The following is a 6,061-nucleotide window of genomic DNA, read 5'->3' on the forward strand; positions in this document are numbered from 1 at the left end:
GGACAGGACATTTTAATCTCAGTGAGTTTTTCTCCTGGTTAAATAAAGGTAATAATAATAATAATAATTAGTAGAGATATTTTTTATATTATATTTTTAATTCTTTAAGAAACCTTTAGATTAGGACAATTACAATTTGTTCAGTAAACCAATAAAAAAAAGAAGCATTTTTATATTTAGTGTTCCTCCCCGAACTGTCAGCTTTGTCTACTGTTACACCTCTATTATTAATGCAATCTTAAATGTTAATTATTTAATGCATTGTTAACTTGCATGAACAATGACTATAAATTTAATTAACTAGCTTTGAACTATTATTTATTAAGCAAGATCAACAACTATTAATAAACACTGTAAAAAATTAAATAAAAAAAATAAATAAAAAGAAATCACTGTTAGATCATGTTGGTCAATACATTAAATAACGTTAACAAATTAGATCTTATTGTAAAGTGTTACTGAACTTATAAGCTCTTAAACCTTTACTAGCACCAAAATTAGGACCAAAAGGTTTATTCTAAAATCTTATTCCAGCATTAGTGAATGAAAAAAAAAACTGAAGAACTCCAAAGGCACACAAAATTGTTTGTCACCAACTCTTTTCAAGTTGTTTGGAAAGTGCTGTTTATGTCAATGTCCCAGAAGCTCTCCATCAATAGGAAACTGGCGCACCATCTCTCCACAGTAGATGTGAATGGACATGTTCCAAAGAGGCAGGAAAGCAAAAAAAGATATACCTTGAGGAAAGAAAAAGAAAACGCAAAGAAAAAACTTGTTTATAAAACAGATCTATCCATTATTATAATTGGCTCAATTAAATTAAAACGATAGATGTACAGTTTATATTCACACAGCAGTATCTGTATGAAAAAAAGAAGAAAAAAAAGAAATAGCCATAAGAGGGATCATAAAAATGAGCATGTTGTCTCTTTTTAATCTAGTACTGCCCTGATGAAGCAGTTTATTCTGCATGGTGTGTGTAAGCTTTTGACCACAACTGCATCCCCTATGTGATGAATTACCTCAGTCGTCAGGGTAGAATGATTGGAGAGGTTCCTTCACGTATCCCACTGAGCACATCATCTTCACTGACACTGGACTTTAAAAATAGAGAACATTTTAATAATGGTTTTTATTCCTACTTTACAGGGAATTAAACATAACTTAAATATAGATAAATAACCCAAGACCAATGTAAATTGAGAAAAGTATTCTTGCATTTTTCCTCATCTTGCCTTGCAAGTTTCAGCTTACCTCGCCCATCTCCATGAAGGATGTTCCTGTATTTACCACGCCTGGCACAGCAATGCTGCGGCTCCATTCCTTTGGGTGTGTGGCCTGTAAAATATATAATGATTAGGGGATCTGTAAATGTACAAGTGGGAATGTATTACTTACAAATGGACAAGATGCAAAGCATTTAAAAGCTAAAGACTTGATAGTTATGTTTTAGCTTGTGTGATCAGTGTCATGGCTGGGCATAAATTCATAATTAACATTAACTTGACCTCATCAAGATGGCTCTGTGATTCCACACAGCTTGCACTGGATCTCCAATAACACATCTGTATTGATCCTACAAAATAAAAATAAAAATAAGCACAAAATATTAAAAACACAAATAGTACTTTAACATCTTACTCTCCAAATGCAAAAAGAAAAGAACATATTAAAATCATTATTTCATTACTGGTTGTTGTTGTTATACGTTAAGTTAATATATGGAATAAATGTATATAACGTTAAATGTCTTCTGTCCATTTAAAAAGTAGGAGATCGATTAAAATATTGTATTTACAGCAGGCAAATTCATTGAACATGCCCACACCGGCGATCACATTCCGATTTAAGAAATTATTATAATGCAATCTTAGATACATGAATATGAATAAAACAATCTTAGATACATAGGAAACATGATTAATGTTAATTCACCTCCCGAGTCCCCTATCTGCGATTAAACTAAATAACTGCACCGTAATAGAGAGCTACCATGTTACGGTGAAAATGTAAAATCAAGAGAGCTTATATCAAGATATACTTACTTGACTCATTATTTGTAGCATATAATGTCTCATCTGTAATGATCCAAACGGTTCGCTCCTCTGTTGTCTGTTCTCTTCAGCTTCATTTTCCTCACGCATCGAGATGACGCAATCATGGCGGAGGCGGACCGCGCATTTTTCAAAATCATGACGTAGTATTTTTGGCGCATGCGCATTGAAATATTAAGTATAAATATAAAATAAGATATTTCGTGCATTAAATGTTGATTATAAATCACTTATTAATTATCCATTTCTGTTCAGGTTGTTCTAACACACTGTGTAGTTGGACTGTATTTCAGAGAACTTGACTCATTCACCTAACTAAAAGTCAATCATGTTTAGAGTCTGATTAAAATTAAATGTAGCCCATTTTAACTGAATTTTAATGCAAATTAATTTGGTTTAGATTTGTTCAACTTTTTCTTGGAATTAATGCAATTAAATGTGTGTTTAATCGCCATACAACAACATAATATTGAAAGTAGGTTATTCTACACAGATGTAAAGTAGCCTACAGTACATTAGGCAACTCCTCTCATAAAGATTGACAATGTCAAATTATGTAGAAAACTGACACTTGTAGTTGAGTTCATAGGAGCTAGTTATAACATTTCAACAGTATGTTGTACTGGAGTGTAAGCGAGTGAAATTTTGAAGAAAAATACATTAACCAATGTAAATTTGGACAACTAATTTTTTAAAAAAAATCATTTATTTTCCATGTGCTTTGTCATTAGTAAAATAAGTGCACTTTATGAAACAAACTCATAATTAAAATGGTTTAAGTAAATTTAGGTGTAGACATTACAAGGTGCATTTTTAAAAAGTGCACTTAAGTGTGTTTATAAATATTGTCATACAAGTGTACTTTCTTTAAGTGAAAATTAATTATATATTATTACAAAGCGCACTTATTAAAAGTGCACTAAAGTGTGTTTATAAATATTGTCATGAAAGTGTACTTTTTTAAAGTACAAATTAATTATATATTATTACAAAGCGCACTTATTAAAAGTGCACTAAAGTGTGTTTATAAATATTGTCATGAAAGTGTACTTTTTTTAAAGTACAAATTAATTATATATTATTACAAAGCGCACTTATTAAAAGTGCACTAAAGTGTGTTTATAAATATTGTCATGAAAGTGTACTTTTTTTAAAGTACAAATTAATTAGATATTATTACAAAGTACACTTATTAAAAGTGCACTAAAGTGTGTTTATAAATATTGTCATGAAAGTGTACTTTTTTAAAGTACAAATTAATTATATATTATTACAAAGCGCACTTATTATAAGTGTACTAAAGTGTGTTTATAAATATTGTCATGCAAGTGTACTTTCTTTAAGTGAAAATTAATTATATATTATTACAAAGCGCACTTATTAAAAGTGCACTAAAGTGTGTTTATAAATATTGTCATGAAAGTGTACTTTTTTAAAGTACAAATTAATTAGATTTTATTACAAAGTACACTTATTAAAAGTGCACTAAAGTGTGTTTATAAATATTGTCATGAAAGTGTACTTTGTTAAAGTACAAATTTATTAGATATTATTATAAAGTGCACTTATTAAAAGTGCACTAAAGTGTGTTTATAAATATCGTCATGAAAGTGTACTTTTTTAAAGTACAAATTAATTATATATTATTACAAAGTACACTTAATAAAAGTGCACTAAAGTGTGTTTATAAATATCGTCATGAAAGTGTACTTTTTTAAAGTACAAATTAATTATATATTATTACAAAGTACACTTAATAAAAGTGCACTAAAGTGTGTTTATAAATATTGTCATGAAAGTGTACTTTTTAAAAATACAAATTAATTAGATATTATTACAAAGTGAATTTTAAAAAAGTGTACTTAAGTGTGTTTAGAAATATTGTCATTAAAGTGTATTCTCTTTAAGTACACTTAAGTGGCACTTAATTTTAATTATATCATATTATCTACAAGTGCAGTTTTTAAAAAATATACTTTAAATATATTAAGTGCACAAAAAATACACTTTCAATACAATTAAGCACACTTCTTTTTCACAAGGGATAGTAACCCAAAAATGAAATGTTGATGTTTATCTGCTTACCCCCAGGGCATCCAAGATGTAGGTGTGTTTGTTTCTAAAACACAAATGAAGATTTTTAACTCCAGCCGTTGCGAGTATAATGCATGTCAGTAGGGTCAAATTCACTTTTGGGTGAACTAAACCTTTAAACATTCCTGTAAGCATAACTCAGATATTCATTTTAATATTTTATTTGTTTAAATGAGGATAAATAATACACAAAATGAATAGGTGAGATCCACCTATTGGACATGTCACATAACAATGGTGAGTTATCATAGTCTATTTAAGGTTAAAAATATATATTTGTGGCTGATCAATTTGAGTTTCCAGTATTCTTAGCTTATTTCTTGACCATTCAAGTTACATCTATACCGTACTTTAAATGTAATTTTTTTTTTTTTTTTAAATCAGTAAAATATCCAAAAACCACTAGATCAGTGTTATATACTACAATATACAAGATGTTTCCAACAATTTTTAAATTGTGAGAAAATTACTATTTAAACCAAGAAGCCGGGATGTCTGAGGGGGTCATCTGTCAATTGCGTCATATCTGCGTTATCCTCGGTTTCTGGTTTTATTTGGCAGAAGCGCTTTACTCTTAGCAGTGTGAACAAGTGTCACAGCAGCCGCTGAGCGAACGCACAGAGTAACGTCATAACATCATTTTCAACACACTCAGATGTATCTAATATGATAAACAGAGCTGCGTTACCTCATACTCATGACCGGAAAAGTGGAAACAGTTGTGTAACAATCGCTCCAGCGGCCTTGCTCAGCTCCTCAACACTCGGCTCTGCTCTGCTTCATACTACAGTAACGTTAATAACTGTATCCATGAACATGATTTCTGCCATGAGTCCTATCCCGATTCTTTTCCACCGGCTGTGAGGTGAAGACCACCTCCCAAGATTCTGAGCTCAAACCTGGTGTCATCAAACTACGCCTTTGTTTTGAATAGGCGCCCTCTAGTGGACGGAAAAATTACATTGTGCACCTTTTAAAGGGATACTTCACCGCTTTTCATATTAAACTGTTATTCCCTTAACTAAAACGAGTTGATACATACCTCTCTCATCAGTGCGTGCACGCGGTGACGATCTGATAGCATTCAGCTTAGCCCACTAAGCCCAGTTCATTCACTATGGTACCAAACAGAGATCAGGTTAGAAGTGACCAAACACCTCCACGTTTTCCCTATTTAAAGGTGCCCTAGAATGAAAAATTGAATTAACCTTGCCATTGTGAAATAATAAGAGTTCAGTACATGGACATAACATACTGTGAGTCTCAAACACCCTTGCCTCCTACTTCTCATGTAAATCTCGTAAATCAAAAACACCACAGAAAAAAAAGTGCTTCTCAACATAAACCCAACCCTGACGCAAGCGTTGGGGATCATTTATATGCACGCCCCCAACATTTGCATATGTCCAAACATGTTCATTGTCAGGTGGAAATGGAGCAGAATCATCAAGATTGCCGATAAACAAACTTCTCTTCTGGACACATGGCATGTTCCAGGCTGTGCAGGAGACTTTTCTACCCTTCCCACAGATAAAAAATGTCAACAGTCAAGGTTGATGTTTATTATAATCGGATACCACAACAATTTAATTCAAAATCGTTTGTTTGTTCGGCCCATTTCAAGCAAGCTTTGCTCAGCGTCTTAAACTGTAAACTCACCATATAAGTTAAAAAGACAGTCATTTGACAAGGCTATTCATTTTGTAAAAAGATAAGTTATATATTTATATTTTTGAGAACTGAAGTAGGCCTATGATGTTTTCACATGCTTTCAGAGTACATCACAGTCACTGCGTAACTTTGGCCTACCTTGTAACTAACGTTATATAAACATGCAATATCGTTTACGAAACAACACAAGCCTAAAATGTAGACTGGATGACACTTTAAGCAGAACATCTCAAATGGAGATT

At 31.7% G+C, this 6,061-nt stretch overlaps 1 long non-coding RNA gene across 2 annotated transcripts; it reads right to left on the reverse strand.

The window, feature by feature from the left end:
• Positions 1-340: 340 nt before the first annotated feature.
• On the reverse strand, positions 341-2,707 carry LOC137046308 (uncharacterized). Of its 2 annotated transcripts, XR_010898929.1 has the most exons (5): positions 2,046-2,707; positions 1,509-1,576; positions 1,255-1,338; positions 1,023-1,099; positions 341-737 (listed from the first exon to the last, which is right to left on the reverse strand). It is a non-coding gene; the product is annotated as an uncharacterized lncRNA (long non-coding RNA). The 2 variants fall into 2 exon arrangements; XR_010898928.1 differs by having other exon boundaries at positions 1,255-1,576.
• Positions 2,708-6,061: the final 3,354 nt, after the last annotated feature.

Source organism: Pseudorasbora parva, chromosome 18, assembly GCF_024679245.1.
Source record: "Pseudorasbora parva isolate DD20220531a chromosome 18, ASM2467924v1, whole genome shotgun sequence".
Taxonomy (NCBI): Eukaryota; Metazoa; Chordata; class Actinopteri; order Cypriniformes; family Gobionidae; genus Pseudorasbora; species Pseudorasbora parva.